Source organism: Schistocerca cancellata, unplaced genomic scaffold, assembly GCF_023864275.1.
Source record: "Schistocerca cancellata isolate TAMUIC-IGC-003103 unplaced genomic scaffold, iqSchCanc2.1 HiC_scaffold_332, whole genome shotgun sequence".
Taxonomy (NCBI): domain Eukaryota; kingdom Metazoa; phylum Arthropoda; class Insecta; order Orthoptera; family Acrididae; genus Schistocerca; species Schistocerca cancellata.
The window spans coordinates 15390-32332 of record NW_026046350.1 but is presented as its reverse complement, the minus strand read 5'-3'; the positions used below and the strand labels follow the sequence as shown (position 1 = coordinate 32332).

The following is a 16943-nucleotide window of genomic DNA, read 5'->3' as shown; positions in this document are numbered from 1 at the left end:
ATCTCCTACGATGCACAACTATACATTGACTCATGTCCTTTACTGTTGTGCAATCGCTGCATGGGGCCGTTACTAATAAAACGTCGCCTAAATGCTGTCTACAAACTTATCGCGCTAAGCCCGTAACACACTATCGAAGACTGCTGACACACGATGCAACAACAAATTGCACCAGTTGTTACGTCTCATACGTTGGAGCAGAGAATTTACGTGTTTTGTCGACACTCACTGGGCAATTGGAAAATTCACAAGCATTTCGAATGCAATGTTTCCCACGCTTTCGCTCATTTCACGGTTCCGTTGAAGACGTTCTTCACCACCTGACACAGAAAAAGGAATGCAGTCGGTAGGATATTTTTAATTCTTTTGCTTCTAAGGGAGTTAGTTATCTAGTAAGTTCCTCTTGTGGCATGCAATAGACAACCAGAACAGCTACAGGAGAGAGTCATTTTTGTTGTCAGCGGTAGTTGCATTATCACAAACGCAGAGTAATTCCATTGGCGTCGCATCAAAACGAGTACCTGCCGAAACCCGGGATCGAACCAGGGACCTTTAGATCTTCAGTCTAACGCTCTCCCAACTGAGCTATTTCGGCTGACGGCGAAGGTTGCCATTTGCATGTGTTCGTTCACTTCTGCCTCGTTGCCAATTTCACAGTCACCTTCGTCTGATAAGACACAGGGACGCTGAAGGGCGAGCAGCCGATGCAGTGAAGTTCCACACACATTTCTTCAGCTTCCGTCATCGTAACAAGCAAACATGTCGACTCGATTCGTGTGATATTGAATTCGCTGACTTGACGTGACGCCACGCTGACGCTAGAAAACCCGTGCTATATCGATGCCAGGGGCAACTCGTGTGCAGAGAACGAGACACAAGAAGGAGTGAGCCTCTCCACCATATGAGAGGCAGTATCTAGCAGATACACATGGTAAAACATTCGACTTGCGTTAGCTCATAAATTGCTACACGTCATCGTCTGCAAGCTAAAATGGACACATCTGCACTGCCCAGTGAGGCGACACTTGTACTAACACCTGGTGGACGGCTGTGAGACGAGGAGATGAGCTGCGGCTTCTGGGCGCGACTGTAACGCTGCGCCCTCGATCAAATAACACTGCACATTGCTGGTGACCCACGTGTTTAGTAGTGACGCAACTGCTAGGATGCAGCTCAACGTCCGCCTTTTGAGAGCGAGAAAATTTTCGCAGTCGGCAGGACTCGAACCTACGCTCCCAGAGGGAATCTGATTTCAAGTCAGACGCCTTAACCACTCGGCCACGACTGCCGGTGGCGGAAGCGACTCCCGACAAGTCAAACCGCCATCTTTAGAAGCAATCTGATGGCAGAAAACGGCGTGGCCTCACTCTTTGCTGTAGGGTTTCCATTAGCCGTTACGAAAGTGTACTAATTTTCGCCCAGACAGGGACTTGAACCCAGGACCCTTCGGTTGAAAACCTAACGCTCTACCGACTCAGCTATGCGGGCCCACGCACGAGCATTATCGTACAGCTGCGTGGTGTGCGAGTGTTTCGCATGTCGTAATTGCTGGCTTATGGCTCCAATGGCGACTTCACCGACTTCCCACTGACGCACCGCTGACGCTAGTTTTCTGTCGTCTTAAAACGATGGACATACCTCCAAGCAGCTGCGAGATCTTAAGAAAAGAAAAAAAAAACAAAAAAAAACGCTGCACTACTGCTTTTGCCGCACTCGAATGATTGAAATTGCGATTCTTAAAAAGAAAATGAAATTTTCGAGCACATCTGTGTACTCACCATCTCAGCGACGGCTTTCTGCAGTCCCAGCGTCAGTGCGAGGTGAACCGATAGGCACAGTAAGCAGCGGTCGTCGCGAAAACTCAGTATTCTTAAAACGGAAATTTTCGTCTTGTTGAGAATGGCGTCACTGGTTGCACCCGCATTCGCCCACGCATGTCACATGTGTGCGAAAACGTTTGCTCCTCTTTACGCAAAATCGCACGCAGCCGGTAGGATTCGAACCTACGCTCCCAGAGGGAATCTGATTTCGAGTCAGACGCCTTAACCACTCGGCCACGACTGCCGTTAGCGCGGTGTTCTCCCGACACATGCAACTGCTACCGTATAAAACGCTGTGGTGTCAGAAAACGGCGTAGCTGCATTATTTTCCGTAGCGTTTCCACCGCTACCAGACGAATCGCTACCAAAGTATTAAAATTTCCGCCCGGACAGGGACTTGAACCCTGGACCCTTAGGTTAAAAGCCTAATGCTCTACCGACTGAGCTATCCGGGCTCACACAAGGCTGCAAAATCTCCTACGATGCACAACTATACATTGACTCATGTCCTTTACTGTTGTGCAATCGCTGCATGGGGCCGTTACTAATAAAACGTCGCCTAAATGCTGTCTACAAACTTATCGCGCTAAGCCCGTAACACACTATCGAAGACTGCTGACACACGATGCAACAACAAATTGCACCAGTTGTTACGTCTCATACGTTGGAGCAGAGAATTTACGTGTTTTGTCGACACTCACTGGGCAATTGGAAAATTCACAAGCATTTCGAATGCAATGTTTCCCACGCTTTCGCTCATTTCACGGTTCCGTTGAAGACGTTCTTCACCACCTGACACAGAAAAAGGAATGCAGTCGGTAGGATATTTTTAATTCTTTTGCTTCTAAGGGAGTTAGTTATCTAGTAAGTTCCTCTTGTGGCATGCAATAGACAACCAGAACAGCTACAGGAGAGAGTCATTTTTGTTGTCAGCGGTAGTTGCATTATCACAAACGCAGAGTAATTCCATTGGCGTCGCATCAAAACGAGTACCTGCCGAAACCCGGGATCGAACCAGGGACCTTTAGATCTTCAGTCTAACGCTCTCCCAACTGAGCTATTTCGGCTGACGGCGAAGGTTGCCATTTGCATGTGTTCGTTCACTTCTGCCTCGTTGCCAATTTCACAGTCACCTTCGTCTGATAAGACACAGGGACGCTGAAGGGCGAGCAGCCGATGCAGTGAAGTTCCACACACATTTCTTCAGCTTCCGTCATCGTAACAAGCAAACATGTCGACTCGATTCGTGTGATATTGAATTCGCTGACTTGACGTGACGCCACGCTGACGCTAGAAAACCCGTGCTATATCGATGCCAGGGGCAACTCGTGTGCAGAGAACGAGACACAAGAAGGAGTGAGCCTCTCCACCATATGAGAGGCAGTATCTAGCAGATACACATGGTAAAACATTCGACTTGCGTTAGCTCATAAATTGCTACACGTCATCGTCTGCAAGCTAAAATGGACACATCTGCACTGCCCAGTGAGGCGACACTTGTACTAACACCTGGTGGACGGCTGTGAGACGAGGAGATGAGCTGCGGCTTCTGGGCGCGACTGTAACGCTGCGCCCTCGATCAAATAACACTGCACATTGCTGGTGACCCACGTGTTTAGTAGTGACGCAACTGCTAGGATGCAGCTCAACGTCCGCCTTTTGAGAGCGAGAAAATTTTCGCAGTCGGCAGGACTCGAACCTACGCTCCCAGAGGGAATCTGATTTCAAGTCAGACGCCTTAACCACTCGGCCACGACTGCCGGTGGCGGAAGCGACTCCCGACAAGTCAAACCGCCATCTTTAGAAGCAATCTGATGGCAGAAAACGGCGTGGCCTCACTCTTTGCTGTAGGGTTTCCATTAGCCGTTACGAAAGTGTACTAATTTTCGCCCAGACAGGGACTTGAACCCAGGACCCTTCGGTTGAAAACCTAACGCTCTACCGACTCAGCTATGCGGGACCACGCACGAGCATTATCGTACAGCTGCGTGGTGTGCGAGTGTTTCGCATGTCGTAATTGCTGGCTTATGGCTCCAATGGCGACTTCACCGACTTCCCACTGACGCACCGCTGACGCTAGTTTTCTGTCGTCTTAAAACGATGGACATACCTCCAAGCAGCTGCGAGATCTTAAGAAAAGAAAAAAAAAACAAAAAAAAACGCTGCACTACTGCTTTTGCCGCACTCGAATGATTGAAATTGCGATTCTTAAAAAGAAAATGAAATTTTCGAGCACATCTGTGTACTCACCATCTCAGCGACGGCTTTCTGCAGTCCCAGCGTCAGTGCGAGGTGAACCGATAGGCACAGTAAGCAGCGGTCGTCGCGAAAACTCAGTATTCTTAAAACGGAAATTTTCGTCTTGTTGAGAATGGCGTCACTGGTTGCACCCGCATTCGCCCACGCATGTCAAATGTGTGCGAAAACGTTTGCTCCTCTTTACGCAAAATCGCACGCAGCCGGTAGGATTCGAACCTACGCTCCCAGAGGGAATCTGATTTCGAGTCAGACGCCTTAACCACTCGGCCACGACTGCCGTTAGCGCGGTGTTCTCCCGACACATGCAACTGCTACCGTATAAAACGCTGTGGTGTCAGAAAACGGCGTAGCTGCATTATTTTCCGTAGCGTTTCCACCGCTACCAGACGAATCGCTACCAAAGTATTAAAATTTCCGCCCGGACAGGGACTTGAACCCTGGACCCTTAGGTTAAAAGCCTAATGCTCTACCGACTGAGCTATCCGGGCTCACACAAGGCTGCAAAATCTCCTACGATGCACAACTATACATTGACTCATGTCCTTTACTGTTGTGCAATCGCTGCATGGGGCCGTTACTAATAAAACGTCGCCTAAATGCTGTCTACAAACTTATCGCGCTAAGCCCGTAACACACTATCGAAGACTGCTGACACACGATGCAACAACAAATTGCACCAGTTGTTACGTCTCATACGTTGGAGCAGAGAATTTACGTGTTTTGTCGACACTCACTGGGCAATTGGAAAATTCACAAGCATTTCGAATGCAATGTTTCCCACGCTTTCGCTCATTTCACGGTTCCGTTGAAGACGTTCTTCACCACCTGACACAGAAAAAGGAATGCAGTCGGTAGGATATTTTTAATTCTTTTGCTTCTAAGGGAGTTAGTTATCTAGTAAGTTCCTCTTGTGGCATGCAATAGACAACCAGAACAGCTACAGGAGAGAGTCATTTTTGTTGTCAGCGGTAGTTGCATTATCACAAACGCAGAGTAATTCCATTGGCGTCGCATCAAAACGAGTACCTGCCGAAACCCGGGATCGAACCAGGGACCTTTAGATCTTCAGTCTAACGCTCTCCCAACTGAGCTATTTCGGCTGACGGCGAAGGTTGCCATTTGCATGTGTTCGTTCACTTCTGCCTCGTTGCCAATTTCACAGTCACCTTCGTCTGATAAGACACAGGGACGCTGAAGGGCGAGCAGCCGATGCAGTGAAGTTCCACACACATTTCTTCAGCTTCCGTCATCGTAACAAGCAAACATGTCGACTCGATTCGTGTGATATTGAATTCGCTGACTTGACGTGACGCCACGCTGACGCTAGAAAACCCGTGCTATATCGATGCCAGGGGCAACTCGTGTGCAGAGAACGAGACACAAGAAGGAGTGAGCCTCTCCACCATATGAGAGGCAGTATCTAGCAGATACACATGGTAAAACATTCGACTTGCGTTAGCTCATAAATTGCTACACGTCATCGTCTGCAAGCTAAAATGGACACATCTGCACTGCCCAGTGAGGCGACACTTGTACTAACACCTGGTGGACGGCTGTGAGACGAGGAGATGAGCTGCGGCTTCTGGGCGCGACTGTAACGCTGCGCCCTCGATCAAATAACACTGCACATTGCTGGTGACCCACGTGTTTAGTAGTGACGCAACTGCTAGGATGCAGCTCAACGTCCGCCTTTTGAGAGCGAGAAAATTTTCGCAGTCGGCAGGACTCGAACCTACGCTCCCAGAGGGAATCTGATTTCAAGTCAGACGCCTTAACCACTCGGCCACGACTGCCGGTGGCGGAAGCGACTCCCGACAAGTCAAACCGCCATCTTTAGAAGCAATCTGATGGCAGAAAACGGCGTGGCCTCACTCTTTGCTGTAGGGTTTCCATTAGCCGTTACGAAAGTGTACTAATTTTCGCCCAGACAGGGACTTGAACCCAGGACCCTTCGGTTGAAAACCTAACGCTCTACCGACTCAGCTATGCGGGCCCACGCACGAGCATTATCGTACAGCTGCGTGGTGTGCGAGTGTTTCGCATGTCGTAATTGCTGGCTTATGGCTCCAATGGCGACTTCACCGACTTCCCACTGACGCACCGCTGACGCTAGTTTTCTGTCGTCTTAAAACGATGGACATACCTCCAAGCAGCTGCGAGATCTTAAGAAAAGAAAAAAAAAAAAAAAAACGCTGCACTACTGCTTTTGCCGCACTCGAATGATTGAAATTGCGATTCTTAAAAAGAAAATGAAATTTTCGAGCACATCTGTGTACTCACCATCTCAGCGACGGCTTTCTGCAGTCCCAGCGTCAGTGCGAGGTGAACCGATAGGCACAGTAAGCAGCGGTCGTCGCGAAAACTCAGTATTCTTAAAACGGAAATTTTCGTCTTGTTGAGAATGGCGTCACTGGTTGCACCCGCATTCGCCCACGCATGTCACATGTGTGCGAAAACGTTTGCTCCTCTTTACGCAAAATCGCACGCAGCCGGTAGGATTCGAACCTACGCTCCCAGAGGGAATCTGATTTCGAGTCAGACGCCTTAACCACTCGGCCACGACTGCCGTTAGCGCGGTGTTCTCCCGACACATGCAACTGCTACCGTATAAAACGCTGTGGTGTCAGAAAACGGCGTAGCTGCATTATTTTCCGTAGCGTTTCCACCGCTACCAGACGAATCGCTACCAAAGTATTAAAATTTCCGCCCGGACAGGGACTTGAACCCTGGACCCTTAGGTTAAAAGCCTAATGCTCTACCGACTGAGCTATCCGGGCTCACACAAGGCTGCAAAATCTCCTACGATGCACAACTATACATTGACTCATGTCCTTTACTGTTGTGCAATCGCTGCATGGGGCCGTTACTAATAAAACGTCGCCTAAATGCTGTCTACAAACTTATCGCGCTAAGCCCGTAACACACTATCGAAGACTGCTGACACACGATGCAACAACAAATTGCACCAGTTGTTACGTCTCATACGTTGGAGCAGAGAATTTACGTGTTTTGTCGACACTCACTGGGCAATTGGAAAATTCACAAGCATTTCGAATGCAATGTTTCCCACGCTTTCGCTCATTTCACGGTTCCGTTGAAGACGTTCTTCACCACCTGACACAGAAAAAGGAATGCAGTCGGTAGGATATTTTTAATTCTTTTGCTTCTAAGGGAGTTAGTTATCTAGTAAGTTCCTCTTGTGGCATGCAATAGACAACCAGAACAGCTACAGGAGAGAGTCATTTTTGTTGTCAGCGGTAGTTGCATTATCACAAACGCAGAGTAATTCCATTGGCGTCGCATCAAAACGAGTACCTGCCGAAACCCGGGATCGAACCAGGGACCTTTAGATCTTCAGTCTAACGCTCTCCCAACTGAGCTATTTCGGCTGACGGCGAAGGTTGCCTTTTGCATGTGTTCGTTCACTTCTGCCTCGTTGCCAATTTCACAGTCACCTTCGTCTGATAAGACACAGGGACGCTGAAGGGCGAGCAGCCGATGCAGTGAAGTTCCACACACATTTCTTCAGCTTCCGTCATCGTAACAAGCAAACATGTCGACTCGATTCGTGTGATATTGAATTCGCTGACTTGACGTGACGCCACGCTGACGCTAGAAAACCCGTGCTATATCGATGCCAGGGGCAACTCGTGTGCAGAGAACGAGACACAAGAAGGAGTGAGCCTCTCCACCATATGAGAGGCAGTATCTAGCAGATACACATGGTAAAACATTCGACTTGCGTTAGCTCATAAATTGCTACACGTCATCGTCTGCAAGCTAAAATGGACACATCTGCACTGCCCAGTGAGGCGACACTTGTACTAACACCTGGTGGACGGCTGTGAGACGAGGAGATGAGCTGCGGCTTCTGGGCGCGACTGTAACGCTGCGCCCTCGATCAAATAACACTGCACATTGCTGGTGACCCACGTGTTTAGTAGTGACGCAACTGCTAGGATGCAGCTCAACGTCCGCCTTTTGAGAGCGAGAAAATTTTCGCAGTCGGCAGGACTCGAACCTACGCTCCCAGAGGGAATCTGATTTCAAGTCAGACGCCTTAACCACTCGGCCACGACTGCCGGTGGCGGAAGCGACTCCCGACAAGTCAAACCGCCATCTTTAGAAGCAATCTGATGGCAGAAAACGGCGTGGCCTCACTCTTTGCTGTAGGGTTTCCATTAGCCGTTACGAAAGTGTACTAATTTTCGCCCAGACAGGGACTTGAACCCAGGACCCTTCGGTTGAAAACCTAACGCTCTACCGACTCAGCTATGCGGGCCCACGCACGAGCATTATCGTACAGCTGCGTGGTGTGCGAGTGTTTCGCATGTCGTAATTGCTGGCTTATGGCTCCAATGGCGACTTCACCGACTTCCCACTGACGCACCGCTGACGCTAGTTTTCTGTCGTCTTAAAACGATGGACATACCTCCAAGCAGCTGCGAGATCTTAAGAAAAGAAAAAAAAAAAAAAAAACGCTGCACTACTGCTTTTGCCGCACTCGAATGATTGAAATTGCGATTCTTAAAAAGAAAATGAAATTTTCGAGCACATCTGTGTACTCACCATCTCAGCGACGGCTTTCTGCAGTCCCAGCGTCAGTGCGAGGTGAACCGATAGGCACAGTAAGCAGCGGTCGTCGCGAAAACTCAGTATTCTTAAAACGGAAATTTTCGTCTTGTTGAGAATGGCGTCACTGGTTGCACCCGCATTCGCCCACGCATGTCACATGTGTGCGAAAACGTTTGCTCCTCTTTACGCAAAATCGCACGCAGCCGGTAGGATTCGAACCTACGCTCCCAGAGGGAATCTGATTTCGAGTCAGACGCCTTAACCACTCGGCCACGACTGCCGTTAGCGCGGTGTTCTCCCGACACATGCAACTGCTACCGTATAAAACGCTGTGGTGTCAGAAAACGGCGTAGCTGCATTATTTTCCGTAGCGTTTCCACCGCTACCAGACGAATCGCTACCAAAGTATTAAAATTTCCGCCCGGACAGGGACTTGAACCCTGGACCCTTAGGTTAAAAGCCTAATGCTCTACCGACTGAGCTATCCGGGCTCACACAAGGCTGCAAAATCTCCTACGATGCACAACTATACATTGACTCATGTCCTTTACTGTTGTGCAATCGCTGCATGGGGCCGTTACTAATAAAACGTCGCCTAAATGCTGTCTACAAACTTATCGCGCTAAGCCCGTAACACACTATCGAAGACTGCTGACACACGATGCAACAACAAATTGCACCAGTTGTTACGTCTCATACGTTGGAGCAGAGAATTTACGTGTTTTGTCGACACTCACTGGGCAATTGGAAAATTCACAAGCATTTCGAATGCAATGTTTCCCACGCTTTCGCTCATTTCACGGTTCCGTTGAAGACGTTCTTCACCACCTGACACAGAAAAAGGAATGCAGTCGGTAGGATATTTTTAATTCTTTTGCTTCTAAGGGAGTTAGTTATCTAGTAAGTTCCTCTTGTGGCATGCAATAGACAACCAGAACAGCTACAGGAGAGAGTCATTTTTGTTGTCAGCGGTAGTTGCATTATCACAAACGCAGAGTAATTCCATTGGCGTCGCATCAAAACGAGTACCTGCCGAAACCCGGGATCGAACCAGGGACCTTTAGATCTTCAGTCTAACGCTCTCCCAACTGAGCTATTTCGGCTGACGGCGAAGGTTGCCTTTTGCATGTGTTCGTTCACTTCTGCCTCGTTGCCAATTTCACAGTCACCTTCGTCTGATAAGACACAGGGACGCTGAAGGGCGAGCAGCCGATGCAGTGAAGTTCCACACACATTTCTTCAGCTTCCGTCATCGTAACAAGCAAACATGTCGACTCGATTCGTGTGATATTGAATTCGCTGACTTGACGTGACGCCACGCTGACGCTAGAAAACCCGTGCTATATCGATGCCAGGGGCAACTCGTGTGCAGAGAACGAGACACAAGAAGGAGTGAGCCTCTCCACCATATGAGAGGCAGTATCTAGCAGATACACATGGTAAAACATTCGACTTGCGTTAGCTCATAAATTGCTACACGTCATCGTCTGCAAGCTAAAATGGACACATCTGCACTGCCCAGTGAGGCGACACTTGTACTAACACCTGGTGGACGGCTGTGAGACGAGGAGATGAGCTGCGGCTTCTGGGCGCGACTGTAACGCTGCGCCCTCGATCAAATAACACTGCACATTGCTGGTGACCCACGTGTTTAGTAGTGACGCAACTGCTAGGATGCAGCTCAACGTCCGCCTTTTGAGAGCGAGAAAATTTTCGCAGTCGGCAGGACTCGAACCTACGCTCCCAGAGGGAATCTGATTTCAAGTCAGACGCCTTAACCACTCGGCCACGACTGCCGGTGGCGGAAGCGACTCCCGACAAGTCAAACCGCCATCTTTAGAAGCAATCTGATGGCAGAAAACGGCGTGGCCTCACTCTTTGCTGTAGGGTTTCCATTAGCCGTTACGAAAGTGTACTAATTTTCGCCCAGACAGGGACTTGAACCCAGGACCCTTCGGTTGAAAACCTAACGCTCTACCGACTCAGCTATGCGGGCCCACGCACGAGCATTATCGTACAGCTGCGTGGTGTGCGAGTGTTTCGCATGTCGTAATTGCTGGCTTATGGCTCCAATGGCGACTTCACCGACTTCCCACTGACGCACCGCTGACGCTAGTTTTCTGTCGTCTTAAAACGATGGACATACCTCCAAGCAGCTGCGAGATCTTAAGAAAAGAAAAAAAAAAAAAAAACGCTGCACTACTGCTTTTGCCGCACTCGAATGATTGAAATTGCGATTCTTAAAAAGAAAATGAAATTTTCGAGCACATCTGTGTACTCACCATCTCAGCGACGGCTTTCTGCAGTCCCAGCGTCAGTGCGAGGTGAACCGATAGGCACAGTAAGCAGCGGTCGTCGCGAAAACTCAGTATTCTTAAAACGGAAATTTTCGTCTTGTTGAGAATGGCGTCACTGGTTGCACCCGCATTCGCCCACGCATGTCACATGTGTGCGAAAACGTTTGCTCCTCTTTACGCAAAATCGCACGCAGCCGGTAGGATTCGAACCTACGCTCCCAGAGGGAATCTGATTTCGAGTCAGACGCCTTAACCACTCGGCCACGACTGCCGTTAGCGCGGTGTTCTCCCGACACATGCAACTGCTACCGTATAAAACGCTGTGGTGTCAGAAAACGGCGTAGCTGCATTATTTTCCGTAGCGTTTCCACCGCTACCAGACGAATCGCTACCAAAGTATTAAAATTTCCGCCCGGACAGGGACTTGAACCCTGGACCCTTAGGTTAAAAGCCTAATGCTCTACCGACTGAGCTATCCGGGCTCACACAAGGCTGCAAAATCTCCTACGATGCACAACTATACATTGACTCATGTCCTTTACTGTTGTGCAATCGCTGCATGGGGCCGTTACTAATAAAACGTCGCCTAAATGCTGTCTACAAACTTATCGCGCTAAGCCCGTAACACACTATCGAAGACTGCTGACACACGATGCAACAACAAATTGCACCAGTTGTTACGTCTCATACGTTGGAGCAGAGAATTTACGTGTTTTGTCGACACTCACTGGGCAATTGGAAAATTCACAAGCATTTCGAATGCAATGTTTCCCACGCTTTCGCTCATTTCACGGTTCCGTTGAAGACGTTCTTCACCACCTGACACAGAAAAAGGAATGCAGTCGGTAGGATATTTTTAATTCTTTTGCTTCTAAGGGAGTTAGTTATCTAGTAAGTTCCTCTTGTGGCATGCAATAGACAACCAGAACAGCTACAGGAGAGAGTCATTTTTGTTGTCAGCGGTAGTTGCATTATCACAAACGCAGAGTAATTCCATTGGCGTCGCATCAAAACGAGTACCTGCCGAAACCCGGGATCGAACCAGGGACCTTTAGATCTTCAGTCTAACGCTCTCCCAACTGAGCTATTTCGGCTGACGGCGAAGGTTGCCTTTTGCATGTGTTCGTTCACTTCTGCCTCGTTGCCAATTTCACAGTCACCTTCGTCTGATAAGACACAGGGACGCTGAAGGGCGAGCAGCCGATGCAGTGAAGTTCCACACACATTTCTTCAGCTTCCGTCATCGTAACAAGCAAACATGTCGACTCGATTCGTGTGATATTGAATTCGCTGACTTGACGTGACGCCACGCTGACGCTAGAAAACCCGTGCTATATCGATGCCAGGGGCAACTCGTGTGCAGAGAACGAGACACAAGAAGGAGTGAGCCTCTCCACCATATGAGAGGCAGTATCTAGCAGATACACATGGTAAAACATTCGACTTGCGTTAGCTCATAAATTGCTACACGTCATCGTCTGCAAGCTAAAATGGACACATCTGCACTGCCCAGTGAGGCGACACTTGTACTAACACCTGGTGGACGGCTGTGAGACGAGGAGATGAGCTGCGGCTTCTGGGCGCGACTGTAACGCTGCGCCCTCGATCAAATAACACTGCACATTGCTGGTGACCCACGTGTTTAGTAGTGACGCAACTGCTAGGATGCAGCTCAACGTCCGCCTTTTGAGAGCGAGAAAATTTTCGCAGTCGGCAGGACTCGAACCTACGCTCCCAGAGGGAATCTGATTTCAAGTCAGACGCCTTAACCACTCGGCCACGACTGCCGGTGGCGGAAGCGACTCCCGACAAGTCAAACCGCCATCTTTAGAAGCAATCTGATGGCAGAAAGCGGCGTGGCCTCACTCTTTGCTGTAGGGTTTCCATTAGCCGTTACGAAAGTGTACTAATTTTCGCCCAGACAGGGACTTGAACCCAGGACCCTTCGGTTGAAAACCTAACGCTCTACCGACTCAGCTATGCGGGCCCACGCACGAGCATTATCGTACAGCTGCGTGGTGTGCGAGTGTTTCGCATGTCGTAATTGCTGGCTTATGGCTCCAATGGCGACTTCACCGACTTCCCACTGACGCACCGCTGACGCTAGTTTTCTGTCGTCTTAAAACGATGGACATACCTCCAAGCAGCTGCGAGATCTTAAGAAAAGAAAAAAAAAAAAAAACGCTGCACTACTGCTTTTGCCGCACTCGAATGATTGAAATTGCGATTCTTAAAAAGAAAATGAAATTTTCGAGCACATCTGTGTACTCACCATCTCAGCGACGGCTTTCTGCAGTCCCAGCGTCAGTGCGAGGTGAACCGATAGGCACAGTAAGCAGCGGTCGTCGCGAAAACTCAGTATTCTTAAAACGGAAATTTTCGTCTTGTTGAGAATGGCGTCACTGGTTGCACCCGCATTCGCCCACGCATGTCACATGTGTGCGAAAACGTTTGCTCCTCTTTACGCAAAATCGCACGCAGCCGGTAGGATTCGAACCTACGCTCCCAGAGGGAATCTGATTTCGAGTCAGACGCCTTAACCACTCGGCCACGACTGCCGTTAGCGCGGTGTTCTCCCGACACATGCAACTGCTACCGTATAAAACGCTGTGGTGTCAGAAAACGGCGTAGCTGCATTATTTTCCGTAGCGTTTCCACCGCTACCAGACGAATCGCTACCAAAGTATTAAAATTTCCGCCCGGACAGGGACTTGAACCCTGGACCCTTAGGTTAAAAGCCTAATGCTCTACCGACTGAGCTATCCGGGCTCACACAAGGCTGCAAAATCTCCTACGATGCACAACTATACATTGACTCATGTCCTTTACTGTTGTGCAATCGCTGCATGGGGCCGTTACTAATAAAACGTCGCCTAAATGCTGTCTACAAACTTATCGCGCTAAGCCCGTAACACACTATCGAAGACTGCTGACACACGATGCAACAACAAATTGCACCAGTTGTTACGTCTCATACGTTGGAGCAGAGAATTTACGTGTTTTGTCGACACTCACTGGGCAATTGGAAAATTCACAAGCATTTCGAATGCAATGTTTCCCACGCTTTCGCTCATTTCACGGTTCCGTTGAAGACGTTCTTCACCACCTGACACAGAAAAAGGAATGCAGTCGGTAGGATATTTTTAATTCTTTTGCTTCTAAGGGAGTTAGTTATCTAGTAAGTTCCTCTTGTGGCATGCAATAGACAACCAGAACAGCTACAGGAGAGAGTCATTTTTGTTGTCAGCGGTAGTTGCATTATCACAAACGCAGAGTAATTCCATTGGCGTCGCATCAAAACGAGTACCTGCCGAAACCCGGGATCGAACCAGGGACCTTTAGATCTTCAGTCTAACGCTCTCCCAACTGAGCTATTTCGGCTGACGGCGAAGGTTGCCTTTTGCATGTGTTCGTTCACTTCTGCCTCGTTGCCAATTTCACAGTCACCTTCGTCTGATAAGACACAGGGACGCTGAAGGGCGAGCAGCCGATGCAGTGAAGTTCCACACACATTTCTTCAGCTTCCGTCATCGTAACAAGCAAACATGTCGACTCGATTCGTGTGATATTGAATTCGCTGACTTGACGTGACGCCACGCTGACGCTAGAAAACCCGTGCTATATCGATGCCAGGGGCAACTCGTGTGCAGAGAACGAGACACAAGAAGGAGTGAGCCTCTCCACCATATGAGAGGCAGTATCTAGCAGATACACATGGTAAAACATTCGACTTGCGTTAGCTCATAAATTGCTACACGTCATCGTCTGCAAGCTAAAATGGACACATCTGCACTGCCCAGTGAGGCGACACTTGTACTAACACCTGGTGGACGGCTGTGAGACGAGGAGATGAGCTGCGGCTTCTGGGCGCGACTGTAACGCTGCGCCCTCGATCAAATAACACTGCACATTGCTGGTGACCCACGTGTTTAGTAGTGACGCAACTGCTAGGATGCAGCTCAACGTCCGCCTTTTGAGAGCGAGAAAATTTTCGCAGTCGGCAGGACTCGAACCTACGCTCCCAGAGGGAATCTGATTTCAAGTCAGACGCCTTAACCACTCGGCCACGACTGCCGGTGGCGGAAGCGACTCCCGACAAGTCAAACCGGCATCTTTAGAAGCAATCTGATGGCAGAAAACGGCGTGGCCTCACTCTTTGCTGTAGGGTTTCCATTAGCCGTTACGAAAGTGTACTAATTTTCGCCCAGACAGGGACTTGAACCCAGGACCCTTCGGTTGAAAACCTAACGCTCTACCGACTCAGCTATGCGGGCCCACGCACGAGCATTATCGTACAGCTGCGTGGTGTGCGAGTGTTTCGCATGTCGTAATTGCTGGCTTATGGCTCCAATGGCGACTTCACCGACTTCCCACTGACGCACCGCTGACGCTAGTTTTCTGTCGTCTTAAAACGATGGACATACCTCCAAGCAGCTGCGAGATCTTAAGAAAAGAAAAAAAAAAAAAAAAAAACGCTGCACTACTGCTTTTGCCGCACTCGAATGATTGAAATTGCGATTCTTAAAAAGAAAATGAAATTTTCGAGCACATCTGTGTACTCACCATCTCAGCGACGGCTTTCTGCAGTCCCAGCGTCAGTGCGAGGTGAACCGATAGGCACAGTAAGCAGCGGTCGTCGCGAAAACTCAGTATTCTTAAAACGGAAATTTTCGTCTTGTTGAGAATGGCGTCACTGGTTGCACCCGCATTCGCCCACGCATGTCACATGTGTGCGAAAACGTTTGCTCCTCTTTACGCAAAATCGCACGCAGCCGGTAGGATTCGAACCTACGCTCCCAGAGGGAATCTGATTTCGAGTCAGACGCCTTAACCACTCGGCCACGACTGCCGTTAGCGCGGTGTTCTCCCGACACATGCAACTGCTACCGTATAAAACGCTGTGGTGTCAGAAAACGGCGTAGCTGCATTATTTTCCGTAGCGTTTCCACCGCTACCAGACGAATCGCTACCAAAGTATTAAAATTTCCGCCCGGACAGGGACTTGAACCCTGGACCCTTAGGTTAAAAGCCTAATGCTCTACCGACTGAGCTATCCGGGCTCACACAAGGCTGCAAAATCTCCTACGATGCACAACTATACATTGACTCATGTCCTTTACTGTTGTGCAATCGCTGCATGGGGCCGTTACTAATAAAACGTCGCCTAAATGCTGTCTACAAACTTATCGCGCTAAGCCCGTAACACACTATCGAAGACTGCTGACACACGATGCAACAACAAATTGCACCAGTTGTTACGTCTCATACGTTGGAGCAGAGAATTTACGTGTTTTGTCGACACTCACTGGGCAATTGGAAAATTCACAAGCATTTCGAATGCAATGTTTCCCACGCTTTCGCTCATTTCACGGTTCCGTTGAAGACGTTCTTCACCACCTGACACAGAAAAAGGAATGCAGTCGGTAGGATATTTTTAATTCTTTTGCTTCTAAGGGAGTTAGTTATCTAGTAAGTTCCTCTTGTGGCATGCAATAGACAACCAGAACAGCTACAGGAGAGAGTCATTTTTGTTGTCAGCGGTAGTTGCATTATCACAAACGCAGAGTAATTCCATTGGCGTCGCATCAAAACGAGTACCTGCCGAAACCCGGGATCGAACCAGGGACCTTTAGATCTTCAGTCTAACGCTCTCCCAACTGAGCTATTTCGGCTGACGGCGAAGGTTGCCATTTGCATGTGTTCGTTCACTTCTGCCTCGTTGCCAATTTCACAGTCACCTTCGTCTGATAAGACACAGGGACGCTGAAGGGCGAGCAGCCGATGCAGTGAAGTTCCACACACATTTCTTCAGCTTCCGTCATCGTAACAAGCAAACATGTCGACTCGATTCGTGTGATATTGAATTCGCTGACTTGACGTGACGCCACGCTGACGCTAGAAAACCCGTGCTATATCGATGCCAGGGGCAACTCGTGTGCAGAGAACGAGACACAAGAAGGAGTGAGCCTCTCCACCATATGAGAGGCAGTAT

The 16943-nt window shown here is 49.1% G+C and overlaps 29 non-coding genes across 29 annotated transcripts; all 29 read right to left on the bottom strand.

Moving 5' to 3' along the window:
- Window positions 1-522: 522 nt before the first annotated feature.
- Window positions 523-595, bottom strand: Trnaf-gaa (transfer RNA phenylalanine (anticodon GAA)). Its single transcript has one exon. It is a non-coding gene; the product is annotated as a tRNA-Phe (tRNA).
- Window positions 596-1206: 611 nt separating this feature from the next.
- On the bottom strand, window positions 1207-1288 carry Trnas-uga (transfer RNA serine (anticodon UGA)). The gene has a single exon. It is a non-coding gene; the product is annotated as a tRNA-Ser (tRNA).
- Window positions 1289-1982: 694 nt separating this feature from the next.
- Window positions 1983-2064, bottom strand: Trnas-cga (transfer RNA serine (anticodon CGA)). Its single transcript has one exon. It is a non-coding gene; the product is annotated as a tRNA-Ser (tRNA).
- Window positions 2065-2202: 138 nt separating this feature from the next.
- Window positions 2203-2275, bottom strand: Trnak-uuu (transfer RNA lysine (anticodon UUU)). The gene has a single exon. It is a non-coding gene; the product is annotated as a tRNA-Lys (tRNA).
- Window positions 2276-2814: 539 nt separating this feature from the next.
- Trnaf-gaa (transfer RNA phenylalanine (anticodon GAA)) lies at window positions 2815-2887 on the bottom strand. Its single transcript has one exon. It is a non-coding gene; the product is annotated as a tRNA-Phe (tRNA).
- Window positions 2888-3498: 611 nt separating this feature from the next.
- Trnas-uga (transfer RNA serine (anticodon UGA)) lies at window positions 3499-3580 on the bottom strand. Its single transcript has one exon. It is a non-coding gene; the product is annotated as a tRNA-Ser (tRNA).
- Window positions 3581-4274: 694 nt separating this feature from the next.
- On the bottom strand, window positions 4275-4356 carry Trnas-cga (transfer RNA serine (anticodon CGA)). Its single transcript has one exon. It is a non-coding gene; the product is annotated as a tRNA-Ser (tRNA).
- A 138-nt stretch (window positions 4357-4494) lies between these two features.
- Trnak-uuu (transfer RNA lysine (anticodon UUU)) lies at window positions 4495-4567 on the bottom strand. The gene has a single exon. It is a non-coding gene; the product is annotated as a tRNA-Lys (tRNA).
- A 539-nt stretch (window positions 4568-5106) lies between these two features.
- Trnaf-gaa (transfer RNA phenylalanine (anticodon GAA)) lies at window positions 5107-5179 on the bottom strand. Its single transcript has one exon. It is a non-coding gene; the product is annotated as a tRNA-Phe (tRNA).
- A 611-nt stretch (window positions 5180-5790) lies between these two features.
- Window positions 5791-5872, bottom strand: Trnas-uga (transfer RNA serine (anticodon UGA)). The gene has a single exon. It is a non-coding gene; the product is annotated as a tRNA-Ser (tRNA).
- Window positions 5873-6563: 691 nt separating this feature from the next.
- Window positions 6564-6645, bottom strand: Trnas-cga (transfer RNA serine (anticodon CGA)). Its single transcript has one exon. It is a non-coding gene; the product is annotated as a tRNA-Ser (tRNA).
- Window positions 6646-6783: 138 nt separating this feature from the next.
- On the bottom strand, window positions 6784-6856 carry Trnak-uuu (transfer RNA lysine (anticodon UUU)). Its single transcript has one exon. It is a non-coding gene; the product is annotated as a tRNA-Lys (tRNA).
- A 539-nt stretch (window positions 6857-7395) lies between these two features.
- Trnaf-gaa (transfer RNA phenylalanine (anticodon GAA)) lies at window positions 7396-7468 on the bottom strand. The gene has a single exon. It is a non-coding gene; the product is annotated as a tRNA-Phe (tRNA).
- Window positions 7469-8079: 611 nt separating this feature from the next.
- Window positions 8080-8161, bottom strand: Trnas-uga (transfer RNA serine (anticodon UGA)). The gene has a single exon. It is a non-coding gene; the product is annotated as a tRNA-Ser (tRNA).
- Window positions 8162-8852: 691 nt separating this feature from the next.
- Trnas-cga (transfer RNA serine (anticodon CGA)) lies at window positions 8853-8934 on the bottom strand. The gene has a single exon. It is a non-coding gene; the product is annotated as a tRNA-Ser (tRNA).
- A 138-nt stretch (window positions 8935-9072) lies between these two features.
- Window positions 9073-9145, bottom strand: Trnak-uuu (transfer RNA lysine (anticodon UUU)). The gene has a single exon. It is a non-coding gene; the product is annotated as a tRNA-Lys (tRNA).
- Window positions 9146-9684: 539 nt separating this feature from the next.
- Window positions 9685-9757, bottom strand: Trnaf-gaa (transfer RNA phenylalanine (anticodon GAA)). The gene has a single exon. It is a non-coding gene; the product is annotated as a tRNA-Phe (tRNA).
- A 611-nt stretch (window positions 9758-10368) lies between these two features.
- Window positions 10369-10450, bottom strand: Trnas-uga (transfer RNA serine (anticodon UGA)). The gene has a single exon. It is a non-coding gene; the product is annotated as a tRNA-Ser (tRNA).
- Window positions 10451-11140: 690 nt separating this feature from the next.
- Window positions 11141-11222, bottom strand: Trnas-cga (transfer RNA serine (anticodon CGA)). The gene has a single exon. It is a non-coding gene; the product is annotated as a tRNA-Ser (tRNA).
- A 138-nt stretch (window positions 11223-11360) lies between these two features.
- Trnak-uuu (transfer RNA lysine (anticodon UUU)) lies at window positions 11361-11433 on the bottom strand. Its single transcript has one exon. It is a non-coding gene; the product is annotated as a tRNA-Lys (tRNA).
- Window positions 11434-11972: 539 nt separating this feature from the next.
- Trnaf-gaa (transfer RNA phenylalanine (anticodon GAA)) lies at window positions 11973-12045 on the bottom strand. Its single transcript has one exon. It is a non-coding gene; the product is annotated as a tRNA-Phe (tRNA).
- Window positions 12046-12656: 611 nt separating this feature from the next.
- On the bottom strand, window positions 12657-12738 carry Trnas-uga (transfer RNA serine (anticodon UGA)). The gene has a single exon. It is a non-coding gene; the product is annotated as a tRNA-Ser (tRNA).
- Window positions 12739-13427: 689 nt separating this feature from the next.
- Window positions 13428-13509, bottom strand: Trnas-cga (transfer RNA serine (anticodon CGA)). The gene has a single exon. It is a non-coding gene; the product is annotated as a tRNA-Ser (tRNA).
- A 138-nt stretch (window positions 13510-13647) lies between these two features.
- Trnak-uuu (transfer RNA lysine (anticodon UUU)) lies at window positions 13648-13720 on the bottom strand. The gene has a single exon. It is a non-coding gene; the product is annotated as a tRNA-Lys (tRNA).
- Window positions 13721-14259: 539 nt separating this feature from the next.
- Trnaf-gaa (transfer RNA phenylalanine (anticodon GAA)) lies at window positions 14260-14332 on the bottom strand. Its single transcript has one exon. It is a non-coding gene; the product is annotated as a tRNA-Phe (tRNA).
- A 611-nt stretch (window positions 14333-14943) lies between these two features.
- Window positions 14944-15025, bottom strand: Trnas-uga (transfer RNA serine (anticodon UGA)). The gene has a single exon. It is a non-coding gene; the product is annotated as a tRNA-Ser (tRNA).
- Window positions 15026-15718: 693 nt separating this feature from the next.
- On the bottom strand, window positions 15719-15800 carry Trnas-cga (transfer RNA serine (anticodon CGA)). Its single transcript has one exon. It is a non-coding gene; the product is annotated as a tRNA-Ser (tRNA).
- A 138-nt stretch (window positions 15801-15938) lies between these two features.
- Trnak-uuu (transfer RNA lysine (anticodon UUU)) lies at window positions 15939-16011 on the bottom strand. Its single transcript has one exon. It is a non-coding gene; the product is annotated as a tRNA-Lys (tRNA).
- A 539-nt stretch (window positions 16012-16550) lies between these two features.
- On the bottom strand, window positions 16551-16623 carry Trnaf-gaa (transfer RNA phenylalanine (anticodon GAA)). The gene has a single exon. It is a non-coding gene; the product is annotated as a tRNA-Phe (tRNA).
- Window positions 16624-16943: the final 320 nt, after the last annotated feature.